This window comes from Dama dama, chromosome X (genome assembly GCF_033118175.1).
Source record: "Dama dama isolate Ldn47 chromosome X, ASM3311817v1, whole genome shotgun sequence".
Lineage (NCBI taxonomy): Eukaryota > Metazoa > Chordata > Mammalia > Artiodactyla > Cervidae > Dama > Dama dama.
The window spans coordinates 15,924,334-15,940,542 of record NC_083714.1 but is presented as its reverse complement, the minus strand read 5'-3'; the positions used below and the strand labels follow the sequence as shown (position 1 = coordinate 15,940,542).

The window sequence follows — 16,209 nt, the reverse complement described above, 5'->3', positions numbered from 1 at the left end:
GGGGGAGGTACTCAGGGTACCACCATCTGCTTTCAGCAGGTGGTGACAGGGTGGAAGATCTGCTTCCAGGTGGGGGAATTAGAGTATAGTCACCTATTCCTGCAAGACGGGTGGGTGTGGGTGGAAATGGTACAGTTTTTCCATTGGTGTTTATCTAAGGTAGGACAGGTATTTGCCAAGAAGATTTCATGTTGCTAAGTCACTCTTTTCACAGTGCTTTGGATAGGAGTAATAGGCCTTTTTGGCTATGCCTGTTAGTTCTAGGTTGGAGGCTACTCCAGTACCCTGTCTGGGATAGAGGAGAGGTTAAAAAAAAAAAAAAAGCCCAGCAGAATTACTGCTGTGTTGTTCCTCAAGTCCCAAGGTTTCTAAAGCAGTCTGCCTTCTTGTTTCATCCTTTTGGATATTTCTTATTTGTTTAATGTAGTCAGACCATGTTTTGTTTTTTGTAACAACTTAGTTATTTGTAAGAGGGAGAAAATAAGAGGAATGAGGCTGCTCCATCTTGTCTGCAAAAGAAAGTTATTCCAGTGCCCTCTGTGATAGCAGTAAGAGTGAAATAAGGAAGAAAACAGAAGGAAATAAAACAAAATGCTAAGAGTTAATTACAAGACTGGGGTCAGGGATATGGGTATTATTTTTCTTTGCACTTTTCTGTATTTTAATATGTCTCAATGGAAGGCAAAGGACACATTTGCTTTGTTGTAGGAGCCATGTTAGGGAAATAGGACTTCTTCTGAAGTGGTTACTCTGAGTCTCTAGTGGGCCCACCTTCCTTACTCTAGAAAAGCACGATATACTCCTTTAATAGATCATGGCTTTTAGCCTTTCTCATGTCCCAAACTCACTGAAACCAACTCAGCATTATTTGACTCTCAGAACAAACTGTTCTTGCATTCATTCAAGTAATGTAGTAAGTGCCCCTTTCTATGCTAAGTGTTGAGCTTATACTGGTGAGTAAAACACAGGAAGTGTTTAGAAATAAAATATATAAGAGCTATAATAGAAATGTACACAGATTAATTATCTCCATTACAGCAATGTTCAGACTAATTTTCCCTTAGACTTTGGTAAGATATAATAATTGAGCTTTAAAGTCTTGGAGAGAGGAAAAATCTGTTTCCCTCCCTTATTTTGTATTTAAAGTAGTGCAGTGTAGGAACCAATCCCTAGAGAATTTGCCAGTTAGCAAAGAGTAGCCATCTGTCCCACTGCTGGCTGAAATTATTCCCTTATGAATTTGCTCTTTGGAGGCCACTTCAAGAGAGATCAAGTTGGAGGTCACTACTTTGGTCTTCAGGGAATTTCCAGGCAAAAACCCAGCCCCCGTGAAATTGTATGAGTGGAGTAGCTATGTAGCAAACCATTCTACTCCCATAGACTGCTAATTGTCCTACTTCCTCAATAAAACCACACGAGTCTTCCCTCCACAATTTTAATATGAATCCTTATGAGCAAGGCAGCTCTTTTAGATGCCCGTAAAATAAAACCATCTTTGGCAGCTGACCTCATGCTATAGAAAGTTAGTCCTGATCAAAAGAAGAGGACTGTCCTGAAATCTAGGATTATTTGATAGAGACCACTTAATCCTGGGACTCTTTGGGAGCATCTCTTTTCTTAATGTTTCCACCTTTTAGGGGATGCCCACTTCTCTTGGATCATCAGCCCCTTCCATTTCACAGCCAGCAATGGCATCACTCCAACCTCTGCTTCTATTATCATATTGTCTTCCCATGCCTTTGACTCTCTGGCTCTCTCTTATAAAAACATTTGTAATTATGTTGGTTCAAGCCAGATAATCCAGGATAATGTCCCCATCTCAAGATCCTTAATTTAATCACATGTGTAAAGTCCCCTTTTCCAGGTAAAGTAACATATTTATGGATTCCATGGATTAGGATGTGGATAACTTTGGTTGGGGTGGGGTATTATTCTGCTTTGCTCCTTTATTCACCTCATGGTCTGGACTCCTAATGCAAAACTTGTCTCTGATGTTTGCTGATTTCTAGTAATGACCCTGGCTTGAGTCTTGGCAATGTGAATTTCTCTATCTTTTGGTTACTCTGAAAAGATAACAAATATAAGTGTATACCAGGGAAAATGAGGAACAGGTTCTATACCATGTAGAGGGGAAGGGAAGGACATTTAATACTCATAATGAACTTATAAGGTAGATATTATTTTCCCCATTTGTAAATGAGAAAGGAGGTTCATAGAAGTTATATCACCAATTTACATCACACAGATAGGAACTGGCAAGCTACAGTTGAGAGAATACTGTGGTGACACCAGAGTTCCCTGAACCAATCCATCAAACGCAGGCAAAAATAACCTGATAGATGAGCTGCTAGGTTCATTCAAACCATTCTCTTCCCATCCATGGCACTTGGGCCAACATCACAGTATAAACTGTTTCACACTTTCCCTCCTCTCTTCATTTCTTTCCATTCCGCCTCCAAAGTAATAGCTTTCTCTACTGCCAAAAACATTTGGTACAGCCTGGGATACATAACTCCATATGAGTACTTCTAAGGAGTTATTTCCACAAACATTTACAGCTCTAAAATGGATCATTTCCTCAGCCTTACTCATGAGTAGACTCTCATATTGAGATTTCCCAATATGCTCCTGATAAAATTTCTCCAGCCAAGGACAGGGTGGGAGCAAGTCAGAATTCTTGCCTCTGGAATGGTTCCTTCCTTGATGCATCAATAAAGCCAGCCAGTTGACCTTCTGGGAAGGATGCCAGGTCCAAATTTTCAACGAGAACTTGGCTAGACCTTATGGAGTTCTGAATTGGCTTGGCGTTTTTGTTGACTACAACTATTATTTCTACTTTTACTTAAGTCACCACAACTAAAAAGATATTGTCTAATAATTACAGAAGAAATGTTTTAGAGCTCTGGAACTCAATTCTATGACAGGCTGTGTGGCCAAACCCTGACTTCACAAAAGACACAGTCAGGCACACAATCTGCCTGTAAGGCAAAAAAATGGCCCTGGCAGTGAAGTCAATTACAGGGATTGCTTTGGGCCAAGACCAAAGGAGCATAACTGTTATGAAGCATAAAGTCATTCTGGGAATTTACCAGAGCTATCCTAGAACTTCAGATCTAGATACTGAAATACACTTTCCTTTATCAAAGAGGCTGCAGGCTCAGGTTTGACTCACATTTGGGATACAGTCATGTCACTTGCACTTGCTGCTAAGAAGACTATCTTCTGGTGTAGAGTAGCTATTTGTCATTTGTCTTTGACTGAGTCTGAAATGGAGCAGGACCCTATGGTACTTGCCCTCCATTTCCTTACCTGCCTTTTGTCTATGGAAAAACTTTAGCCAAAGAATGAGTTTAATCACAGAAGTGAGAAAATGTAGAAACAAAAGAAAATAGTCCAAGTAGACCAAATAATAATAGTTTAGTCGTTAAGCAGAGTCAAGAATGTTTTAGATAATATTCTGAGGCATATCCTGTGAGCTGTCTTGCAGATCCCCTACCAGGTAGAGGACGTTAACTACATGATGACCAGACTATAGCCATGACATAAGCTGCCACAATTCTGAGAACTGGCTTCAAAGAAATGGGAACAAACTGATCCTGAAATGAAAGATTAACTGTACTTAAAACAATCAAGATGATGCTAGTCAGAGCACTGATGAACAATTTCAAGATGACCGTCAGAGTTGACTGGACTTTCTGCATGTTGCCCCCTCCCTCAGCCTATAAAAGCTATTGCCCACTGGCCGGGGATGAGGGGTGGGTGGGGAGTCAGCTTTTTGGACAACTGTCTGCACTCCTCCCTGGTTGCTGGCGTCCAAAATAAAGTAAATTTTCCCTTCCACCAGCCTTGTCTCTTTATTGGCTTTTGAGCGATGAGCAGTCAGCCGGACCCCACTTTCAATTACAAGCCCACTATATAAGTTGGCTGTGGGGGGCAAGCAGTAGGTTTTAAAGAAGCCAAAATTGAGCATGTATTTATTCAAGTCTGGTATAATTTGTGGAAAATAATTTTATAAACAGACCTTGATAATATTTCTCATTTTTTTCTCCCAGAAACAACTTGGAGTAGAAAAAGGGAAGGAAAGGTACCTGGATCCTGAAAATATGCAAGTGTGAATCATAAACTCTAAAGGCAGAAGCACCAAGCACATATAAGAAGCCAAGCCTACCCTCCCACTTGATAAATACTAGCCAAATTCAAGGCCAAGGTGAATATGATCAGCCAGCAGATCAGAATCATAAAACCCCTCTTTTTGCTCCTTTAAGCATAAAGTGATTGCAATGAAATTGAGAGAGATGTCAAGCTATCCATGTTTATATTTACTGGGGCAGTGATGTTTACCCTACTTGCTTGCAGTAGAGATTCAAAATCAGATTTTTCTGGAGTGCAAAATGGAGCTCATCAACCTGGCTTCTCTATAGCCACTCATTTGCTCTGGCATTGGCAGAGGAAAAGGAGGGGTGAGTACAGGTGGGTGGGTAGGATTCAAGGATGACTCATGGCTTGCAGCCTTTGCCCCAAGTGCAGCCTGTGGAAATCACAAATGTTGCCAGGTTGATCACTAGTTCTGGAGCTGACTGTAACCATAGAGATAGCACTTCTATATTTTGATCAAGGACCCAAGGGCTCCCAGTCCCTAGAATATATGGTGGTAATGATGGTGACACTGCAGTGGAGGACCCCAGGAAAGTCAACTATTACATCAACCCAGGTTAGGTTTCCAGACATACTGGTTTCTCTTTTCCACGGCTATGTCCTATTTGTGCAGGGCTAATGACCCAACAGAAGGAACAAAAGGATAAGTATATACAAGGTGACACTCTGGCCCTTAAGTTCCAGAAGGCTAAGAGTTTACTGGTTAACAAACTTACCACTTACTATTTGTTACAGAAAGTTTTTGTTTTTAAGGTAACTCAGTACCCATGTCTCCTTGCCAAATGGTGCCAAAATAATGAAGGCCATGAAATTGGTCCTTGGCCAGGTGGCTCAGTGGTAAAAAATCTGCATGCCAACACAGGAGACACAGGTTCGATCCTTGGGTCGGGAAGATCCGCTGGAGAAAGAAATGGCAACCAACTCCAGTATTCTTGCCTAAAGAACCCCATGGACAGAGGAACCTAGTGGGCTACAGTCCATGGGGTCCCAGAAGAGTTGAGTGAGCATGCAATAGAACTCAGCTCCAACATCAGTTGACTCTGGGCCACAACAACGTGTTTTGGCTTCTTCTGAGCTCTCCCCAGCATGAAAAAATCACAGCCCCAAAGACACATTCAACTCATTTATAACCACAGGATAAATCAACTAACCAATCTGAAGGAGGTGGATGTTGCTGGCTGTTTCTTGAGCTTTCTTTCTGCCATGTGTTCCCCTGTGCCCACTGTGACCTTTCTATGAGTTCACATTCTGTTGGCAGGTATGTGGTTGGTGAGTGACTGAGATGACCAGTGAGGAGTTAAGCCTGCTCTCTTCTCTGTGCTTACCAAGATGAATTAATGTTCTTTGGAGCAAAATGTGTGATTCAATCCTACTACACTGTTACTACTTCTCGATCCCAAGGAAGCTGAGGACCGTATGAGTGGCTGACCATCCTTCCTGCTGTTTTATAATGTAATGTAATGTAATTTATAATATAATATAATGTAATGGTGGTTGTAATAACACCCACAACCCCCTTTTCCTGGGAATCTGGTCCAAGATGGGGAATATATTTTAAGCCTTAACTCAGTTCCTCTCAAAAAGTAAGGAAGGTGGGGATGAGGATGGCAGATTAAGACATAGAGAAAATTCCTAGTCTCATAATTTTTTTTTCTGACATGAACTGTATTAAAAATCTTTACTAAATTTGCTACAATAGCGTTTCTGGTTTTTAAAAAAAAATGCTTTGGTTTTTTAACTGCAGGGCATGAGGGATCTTAGGTCCCCAACCAGGGATTGAACCTGCACCCCCTGCATTGAAAGGCGAAGTCCAAACCACTGGACCTCCAGGGAAGTCCTGCTAGTCTTCTACAATTTGTAACCTGGATGGGGAGGGAGGAAAAACCCAGCTAATGGTTCAAGAAACAAAGAAATGTGTGGGGGGGTATTTTCTGTCAAATTCAGGAAAGCACATTCCAGTGACCTCCACCTTAACCAAATGAGCAAGTTGAAAAACTAAAAACTTGATAGCAAAAGTGACTAGAAATCAGCTTGGGCCCGGGCAAGATAACTCAGTGTGAGATCTCTGGGTAACACCTGTGGAATAACAGTTGACTTTTACCTTTAAATATGTCTAAAAGCAATTGGAAGGTTCATTTGGATAAGTTAATTACCAAGAGTCAAATAAATTCAGATGATGCCTACATGATGCAAAGATACAGAAAAATGGACCTAATTAAAAATGAATTTAACAGAAATTAAAACATTTGATTTGTCTTGGGTGTCTATTATTTTGTTTTATCCTCACACTATCTCTGTAAGATAGACAGAGTGCATGCTCAGTTGTGTCTGACTCTTTGTGATTTCATGGAGTGTAGCCCACCAGGCTCCTCTGTCCTTGGGATTCTCCAGGCAAGAATAATGGAGTGTGTTACCATTTCCTTCTCTAGGGGATCTTCCCGACCCAGGGATTGAGTCTGTATTGCAGGCAGATTCTTTACCACTGAGCCACCTGGGAATCCATAAGATAAACAGAGTAGGGACTCTAATTTGAACTTTACTGATGGAAAAACTGACCTAATTTGCCTACTATCACTCTGAGAGGTAATGGTAGGGCTCAGACTAGGGTAAAAATCTTCAGACTTTTGTGGAAAAAAACAGAGGCAACCCCTCTGCTGAGTGCATTTGTGCTACTATCTGCCATAGCTGACATTTCCGGGCTTTATCTCCTGTATCTGAACCTAAATTTACTGTTTGTTGTTCCTTGTAACCTTGTTGGTATTCCATTGGTCCACCTGAATTACAATACCTGCCAATTCCAAGTTATCTCCTGGACATTTAGTTCTAGTTTTTCCTGTCTTACTGCCACTGAGATGTCTCCTTAACCTTTTTATCTCCATTCAGTAATCAGAGGTTGCTTTCAAAGAGGCAGTAGAACATAGCAGTTAAGTGCACGCACTCTGGAGTCTGACTACCAAGGCCTAATCTTGGTCCTACTACTTATTCCTCATATGAACTCAAGCAAGTCACATAACCCCATTCAACCTGTCTTTTCATCTGTAAAATGGGACTAATAGCAACTCTTGTATGGTTTTGTATCACATGAGATAAGGCAAAGACCTTACCTTATACATGATAGAATAAAAGCTTTGTCTCCTAAATCAGAGAAAACTAATTTTAAAGTTTTACTTCTACCACTTGTTACCATGAACTAGTTGCTCAACCTGTCTGTGCATCAGTTTGCTCACCTGTAAAATGGCAATGATAATAGTAACTATATACTAGAGCAACTGGGAGAATTCAAGAGAAAATGCTTCTAAAGTATCTGGTACATATTCAGTACTCAGTAAATGGTAACTATTGTAAATTATTTACACTTTCAGCCTCAATGCCTGGCATGGTGCCTGATACACAATAGACACTCAATAAATATTTATGGAGTGGAAATGAACACCCTAACATCTGCAACAGGAAGTACAAAACAAGCAGTACATCAACCCTTAAGAGACTGGATAGGAGTGGACAAGATAATGAGTGGGCTGAATGAGGATTAATGATGTCGAATCCTTGTGGAGGGGCTTTTTCCCATAGAGGGGACATCTTTTTCAGCATAAATGTCAAGCATCACTCATTGCATAGAGGGTTTGGGTGTCTGGTATTTTGTCTTTATTAGGAAGTCAGTGAGGAATGACTGAGCGTGGTTGCTTGGTTTTAGTAAATTGATTTGAAATTTTCTTGCAAGATAATTTCCAGCTAATCAGATCTTGTTGAGACAAAGTTAGAAATATATGGAAAAGAACTCCACATCCCTCACAGAACTGACTATTACAATTAAAATGAAAATGGTGCCTTTGACCGTGTGGGTATGGCAGGGAAGGAGTCAAACCAAAGCCAGTCATGATCCTGAACTATTGTCCTCACTGGCTATCACTCTTCTAAACTAGGACTCTTCCAAGAAATGTGATCAGTGCTGACAAACCTCAGTGTTCTTCAAATCCTTACTTCTAACCCAGTGAGGTTCCCGTAGGATCTCTGCATCCAAAGGTAGGGAGAGTTAGCTGTTGAAATACAGCTCTGCAACCCCTGAGTCCCTGCCCTGTCAGCAAGTGTATACAAGTACGTCCAAGTATCATCACTGTATCATCTACTGTTTCTCAGTGTAGGATAACAGGGAGTGGATTCACCTACCGCCTGGCAATTCAAGAAGATGCTCTAAGTCTGGGATCCAGAATCAACCCGAGGCAAGATGGCAGTCTGGCAAGTTTGTCTCTTGAGCCACAAAACTCCCATTTATGAATGGCCAAGTTTACTTTCAAAACTGCACTAATATTTCCCCTCCTCTCACAATCTACTCTTCAAGAGCTCTGTTAACCCTTGCCCAGTTCTGAGAGCAAATCAGTCATTCCTGGCCACAATTTTGCCTGAATCTCACTCAGCGTTACTGAATGACTGACTAAGCTGATAAACTGATTTCTGCACAGGTGTCCACAGCAAACAGTGGCCCCACTCACAGTTATCACATTTTGAAAGCAGCCTTCAATAATGCCTTTAAAGAAGAATATTCTAGAAAGTCTTTAGGCCTCAAAGTTATGTAGAGTTGAATATGCTCTAGCACACCAGGCTGGTAGGAATTATCCTGTAGGATCCAGGCCTAGGCTTGTGAACTCTGAACACATCTGACTCTCTCCTGCCTGCAGGCCAAAGGCTGAGTTGATGGATTGGTACTGGCTGTTTCTTTGACAACCACTTCATCAGCACACTGGGCCTGGTGCCACTCAAGAAGTGTATGGAGAGTGGGTTCTGATACACTGGTACTGTAGTACTTGGCCCTATCTCAACTTCAACTTTATCCCTCCTGACTTGCTCATAGCCCTGAAAGCCATAAAGAAGATGAATCAGGAGGGGACAAGTGGATATCAGGCAAGCCAGCCATTTACATATGTGAGGCAACTAACAACATAGCTTCTGCATGGGTTGGCAGACGTGACCAAAGCTCAAGGTGAGGTTGAGAGTCACCAAAGACAATCTCTAACACTGTTCTTTTTGTTGGGTGGGTTGGAGAGTAGTATTCACAGTTGATCAAGGGAAAGCTACACTGAAGGCTATGCCTTTGGTATCAAATAATTGAAGATGCAAAGCCAGGAATAATATTTGTTGGTAGAGTACAAATACATGAGTAATAATAGCCACAATGTATAAGTGCTTCCCATAAATTATCACCATTATTTACAATGACCCTGCAGGGTCACTCTTGTTCCTATTTTACATCTATTAAAACTGAGGCTTAGAGAGGTGAATAATATATTGGAGCTGGGGTTTGAGTTCATGTATGTCTAGCCACCAAATCCATGCTCTTGTCATTCTATCCCATTGCTTTCCTGCACCATGCTGTTTTGTTTAATCAGGGTGGGTCGGCTGCAAGAGCAAGCCTTCAATAAAGACATCTTTCCATTAACCAGCCCACTGCAGTGGGGGAGGACACATCTGTTGGGAGTGAGGAGATAATACAGAGATGTCAAGGAGGAGGCTGCAACTGAACTAGGCCTTGAATGGTGGGTGGAATTTTCATAGACAGAGAGCTGGAGGGAAAGAATATTCCTGAAACTGGTTATAGTGTGCACAAAGGCATAGAAAATGGAGGAGTTAAAAGCATGGACTTTCAAGTGAGAAAGAGGTGGATCTAAAATCGAGGTCTGCCATCTACGAGCCACAGCTTTTTTTTTTTTTTAACTGTTTTCTGAGTTTTAATATTTGTGTTTACACTATATAACCAACATCTGGAAGAAAAGCTATGACAAACTGACAAACCTAGACAGCATATTAAAAAACAGGATATCACTTTGCTGACAAAGGTCCGTATAGTCAAAGCTATGGTTTTTCTAGGAGTCATGTATGGATGTGAGAGTTGGACCATAAAAAAGGCTGAGTGCTGAAGAATGGATGCTTTTGAACTGTGGTGCTGGAGAATACTCTTGAGAGTCCCTTGGACTACAAGGAGACCAAACCAGTCAATCTTAAAGGAAATCAGTCCTGAATATTCATTGGAAAGACTGATTCTGAAGTTGAAGCTCCAATACTTTGGCCACCTGGTGTGAAGAATTGACTCATTGGAAAAGACCCTGATGCTGGCAAAGACTGAAGGCAGGAGGAGAAGGGGATGACAGAGGATGAGATGGTTGGATGGCACCACTGACTTGATGTACATGAGTTTGAGCAAGCTCTGAGAGATAGTGAAGGACAGGGAACACTGGTGTGCTGCAGCTCATGGGGTTATAAAGAGTTGGACATGACTTAGTGACTGAACAATAACAACCAATATCTGAGTTAATGTATAGAAACATTTATCACCCCAGAAAGTTCCCTCTTGCCTCTTATAGTTAATTTCCCACCCTTCCCAGGAGCAACAACTGTTTTAGTTTTGCCTTTTCTAGAAATTCATATAAATTAAATTATATACTGTGCTCTCTTCTGCATATGGTTTCTTTTGACTAGCTGCATTTAATAACATTGGCCTCCCTATGTTACTACAAGCTTCCTACTCACACCCTCTCACATTTGCCTATCCAGTGTGCAGATGCCAGCTTTCTATGGCTTACAGGAACCAATTATACACATGCTTTCCCAAGTCTGAGGCCAGTGACCCCACGTATGTAGCTGGAAATAAATCATGGTGGGAATATTCATACTGTGGAAATTGACAAAGGCTACAAGTCAGATTTTTTTTTTCTTTTAGAGAGATGATTGTCAAACATTAACTAGCACACTCCAGGGGTAGAGACAGGGGATTTGCCTTTTCTCAGAAGCTCCACATTAGTTCTGCAGCCTAAACATTCACAATGCTTCTTGGGGTGGTGGATCTCAGCCTTACGTATACATCAGAATCACTGAAGGGGGAGCTTGCTGATATATGTGCTGTTCCTGGATCACCTTCCTAATTCAGTAGGTTGAGTGAAACCCAGGAATTTGTCCTTCAACAAGATTTCCCACTCCCCATGATTCTGTCAGAGGTGATCTAGGGCAGGGGTCCCCAACTCCTGGGCCATGGACTGGTATCAGTCTGTGGCCTATTAGGAACTGGGCCACATGGCAGGAGGTGAGCAGCAGACAAGCAAGTGAAGCTTCCAGTATTTATAGCCACTCCACTTAGCTCACATCCTTCCCGGCCCATGGAAATACTGTCTTCCATGAAACTAGTCCCTAGTGCCAAAAAGGTTGAGGACCACTCATCTAGGGCATTATGTTTCACCTCAAGTTTACAGACATTGCAGGCAATAGATGAAAAACGAGCAAAATACTGGACTCTCAGCCTGCGCCCATCACAGACATCTGAGAAATGCAGAGAATCACCTAAATTTCTCACCAGGTTTTCCATTCTGACCATTGAGAAAGCAATTGATTAAGCAGCTGGAGAGAAAACTTTCATCATAATGAAGGTAAAAAAATAAAAGCACAAGGACAAAATGCACAAAGTAAAAGAGAACTTACCATTTAGACAGGGTGATTTCTCTCAGCTATCTCTCTCCCCCAATTCATGCACTATGTACATAAAGTTCCTGAGAAAATTACTGGAAAAATTAGCGTTTAGGAGAGATCAAAGTCTCATCTTGGAAAAGGGATGAGGCTTGGAGGGTGGAATAAAGAGTCAAAGAGGCAGAGAGAGACAGTGGGTAAGCAGGCAGTTTCCGGAATCTAACTGCTTGGGTTTAAATCTGTCCTGCCGTTTATTCATGGTGTGACCTCAAGTTATTTATTAACTCTGGGCCACACATTCCTTATGTGTAAAATGAGGTTATTGTTAGTAACTGCCTCCTGGGGTTGTCATGAAGATTACATGAATTAGTATTTGTAAAGTGCTTAGAACGCCGCCTGACACAGAAGAAGCACAATATGTGTTTATTAAACAAATAAATGGCCAATCAGAAAGGAACATGTTCCTTAGGGCTATGAGCCAGACATTGTTTTCATGGCTGAATTAAGAGTCTGAAATGGGTGGGAAGTGCAACATGGATCCCCTCCACTAAACTCTCACCTGCCTGGGAATGGAAACCACTGGGGTTGTTTTATGGGAGCAATTGTGAGAGCTGGCCTGACATTGAGGTGACATGTGAGTGAGTAGGAGACACAAACACCTATGCTCTGCCCAGCTAAACTATTTTTTTTCTGAAAGAATCTGGAAGATATGCAATTACTTTCATTATTCACAATAGATATAATGCAGTTCTCCAGGCTCACTTGGTGTTACCTAAAACACAAAGTTGCACAATTACACTTTGTGGGCCACATCTCTCCTGGACTGATTCTTAGTCAGATTACTTATCCCTGATTTCACAGCCATCCCAGTCTACACCTATTCTGGTTGTAACAATAGGGATCAATTCTGAGCTCCACAAATTCAGCACCTGTGGGAGACCCAGGTGGAAGTCCAAGGAGTGCAGGTAGCTAGTGAACAAATATTCAAAACTGAGGCCTAAAAGAAAAAAAGGGCAATGAAACAACTTCATAAGGGCAGACCAAAGAGTTATTTGACTGTGGTTTCTAGGAACTATAGGGCATGGCTACATGAAGAGGAAGATGATATTGTAAATCTTCATTAAGGAGAATGAGCACTGATTTCCACTGTCAGTAACTTAGATCAGATATAAAGAAGAACTTCCTGAGAGAAAAGGGTAATGGGTACTTCTATGGATTAATGGGTAGGGCCTAGAAAAACTGAGGGACCTCGCTCAAGCAGTTTCTAACAGGGTCTCCTGGAATAGTCCCAATGTAATTCCTCCTAGAGTAGGGGAAATGAACTAAATGTTGCCTCAAGAATTCTTCCTATGAGTATAATAACTGGAAACTTCCATGGGAATATCCTGAAGCTGCCACCAATATCCCTAGGTATATGAGGGTGCAGAGCTAGGGCTGTAGCCTCTTTATTGACCCAGACTACACAGAAGATGTAGTCTCATGGGGGAGGCAAAGGAAACAAGCACCTTAGTCCATCCCCAGTTTATTCTTTTGTCTTTAAACTATCTGTCTCATTTAAGATAGTCAGGTCCAAGTTAAAGTAGATTACAGCAAGGAAATAGGATTCTTTTAAGTAGATAATATAAAACATGTCTAAGGAAACTCAATGGTAATTGCATTACCTCTGGCATGCTGTCAGGGAATTATCTGTATTGTATTAGGTGGTGGAAGGATTCCCAAAAGCTGTTTAAAATGCAAACCCAGTTGTGCTAGTCAATCAATCATTGGTTACAAATGAATTAAAAGCTGGAAGGTTTCATATTCATAATTCCAGTTGCCCTTCTTTACCAACAGTGACAAGAGCTGAATACAATCAACAAGTGACAGCTTGAACTGGCAGAAAAAAGTCCTTGTGATGATAATCTCATTTCCTGACCCTTCTTCCTCTTTCCCGCACCCAGTTGAGGCTGTTTGCAAAATGTCATCCAATGGAGCAGTGTTCAGCATCCTGTGCACACTTCAGTACCTGCTGAGAATTGTCAATAATTCTGTTTTCATGATACATTAACACTTGTATCATAATACGTTCAACCTGGACTAAATGAGGGTGAAAACACTGGTAATGATTTCCCTCTTCCAACACTCACTTCTTCTACTGGTGACTAGCTGGAAAGCCCCAGAGAAGGCAATGGCACCCCACTCCAGTACTCTTGCCTGGAAAATCCCATGGACAGAGGAACCTGGTAGGCTGCAGTCCATGAGGTCCCTAAGAGTCGGAACACGACTGAGAGACTTCACTTTCACTTTTCACTTTCATGTGCTGGTGAAGGAAATGGCAACCCACTCCAGTGTCTTGCCTGGAGAATCCCAGGGGCGGGGGAGCCTGGTGGGCTGCCATCTATGGGGTCGCACAGAGTCGGACACGACTGAAGTGACTTAGCAGCAGCAGCTGGAAAGCCCAAGACACGTATCACTAGAATACTAGGGCCAGGGGACCTTCATGTCAATTTCTTGGCATCAGCCCCATTCAACATTTCTATGACTGGATCCTACTGAAGGACAGGAAATTCTTTACTATTAAAGATTACTTTAAAAGCTCACTGGCTGGGCTAGTAAAGCTGGGCCTATTTCTGCCGTACTAGCCAGTCTTCTAGACTTTAGAATGCATTTCCTGTCCCCCACTGTAAAAGAACCTACTGTAATGGGTGGGGTGGGAGAACAGATGGGAATTTCTGGAGAAATGGTAAAAATATTATTTTTTGTCTCCAAGACAACATAAGGAGAGTATTGTCTTCCCATATATTTTTTTTCTGGCCATGACTACAGATCTCATGGGTCTGAGAAGCCTCTACATATTCAAGAAAAAAAAGGTTTTAAGCCCTTGACTTCTTAAGATTCTATACAGTTGCCACAGTGATAATCTTAGAACTCACCCTCCATTCTGAGAAATGAGCTCTTTCCTTTAATATCTATCTTGTAAGGAATAAGAGAATGAGGAATACAGAATGAACACAAGGCAAACTCAAGTTGTTTTATTGTTCCACATTCATTTTATCTGTTGTCTAGGACACAATGGAAGCAAGAAGAGCTAGGCTCTATTTTCACCAAAAGCCCAGAATCTCACCGGAAACAAGACCATCTGAACAATGAAAGCAATTGACCAGCTCCAAAGGAGTCACATTCAGACCAAGAGATGCCATAATAAGAAAGTTAAATCTTTGTGCTTTTGATAGGCCACTGTTCCTCCTTTGGCAGTACCCTAGGTCTCCTTCAGAAAACAACTCCTTCACCACTCTCAGTTCATATGGCTGATCCCACCCCCTTGACTTCATAGAAAAGTGGGTGAGTCAGTCCTGGCCAATAAAAGTAACTGAAATTATTGGAAAAGAGGATTTTCCTACTAGGATTGATAAGCTAGTAGGATGTAAATCTAGACTTGTTGGTATCTATCTTGACTGAGAATAACACCAGCTTAGAGAAAAGCAAAACCAAGAGATAGAAACAGACTCTTTATGACTTGGCTGCAATACTTTGATTCAACTATGCTTGGTGCTAAATATCTCTCTGGATTGTTTACTTACATGAGTCAGTTTTTCTTCCAAAACCACTTTCAGTTATTTCCTTTCTTACACACAACTGAAAAAGTCCTGAGTTATGTACAACCAAATTATGCTGTTACTTGGAGAGTGCTTTGGATTTCCTGGGAATCCTATTAATTGAATGATTATTGGCTTCACTGTTAACGGTATCACTCTTCCTCCAATTGTGCCATCACTTGAACTTGACTAGAGTCCTTTAAAAAATTATACAGTGAGCCCACAAGAATAAATATCCTTCTATTCAGCAAATACAATCTAGACTAGCAAAACATCTTGACCTTATACTTAGTTTAAGAAGTCACTATTTTTATAGGATTATTTAAAAATCCAATTATGTTCTAGGAAAAGGGGCAGAGTTTCTTTGTAAACAAATATGAGTGTCAAGAGCCAGGCTATAAATCTTCTATGAGAAGCTTTAAATGAGTAAACATAACTGATTATATAGACAGGGAATTATTGATTTGACAGTGCAGGTGGGGGTAGGGATAGGAATATTGGAACGATTTAGATTTAAGAAACTGGGGAAACAATAAGAAAGGGAGGAGGTAGAGTAAAGGCTAAGGAAGAGGGGGAGAAAAAGTGTGGAGAAATAAGCATTTTTCTCCCCTAAGTTATCCTTAGCATTAGTTCTCCAATAACCTAACCAGAGGGGCTTCCTTGGTAGCTCAGTGGTAAAGAGTCTGCTTGCAATGCAAAAGATCCAGGTTTGACCCCTGGGTTGGGAAGATCCCCTGGAGAAGGAAATGGCAACCCACTCCAGTATTCTTGCCTGCAGAATCCCATGGACAGAGGAGCCTGGTAGGCTACAGTTCATGGGGTCACAAAGGAGTTAGACATGACTTAGCAACTAAACAACAACCATCTAACTAGAGCCATACCTAGCATAACAGCAGAGATCGTGTACCACATTATAAAATATTTTTGAATAAAATGGCTAAATATAGCTAAATTTACTTATTTCTAAATTATGTACATGATCCATTGTAATTCACTAATAACTCAAGGCAAAATACATATTTAGGATGAA

General features: G+C 41.3%; 1 long non-coding RNA gene across 1 annotated transcript in view; it reads right to left on the bottom strand.

The window, feature by feature from the left end:
- The window catches only part of LOC133052275 (uncharacterized), a 142,193-nt gene extending 130,381 nt beyond the window's left edge, over window positions 1-11,812 (bottom strand). Inside the window, exon 1 of the long non-coding RNA XR_009692020.1 lies at window positions 11,620-11,812. This is a non-coding gene — a long non-coding RNA (uncharacterized LOC133052275). The remainder of the gene's footprint in view (window positions 1-11,619) is intronic.
- Window positions 11,813-16,209: the final 4,397 nt, after the last annotated feature.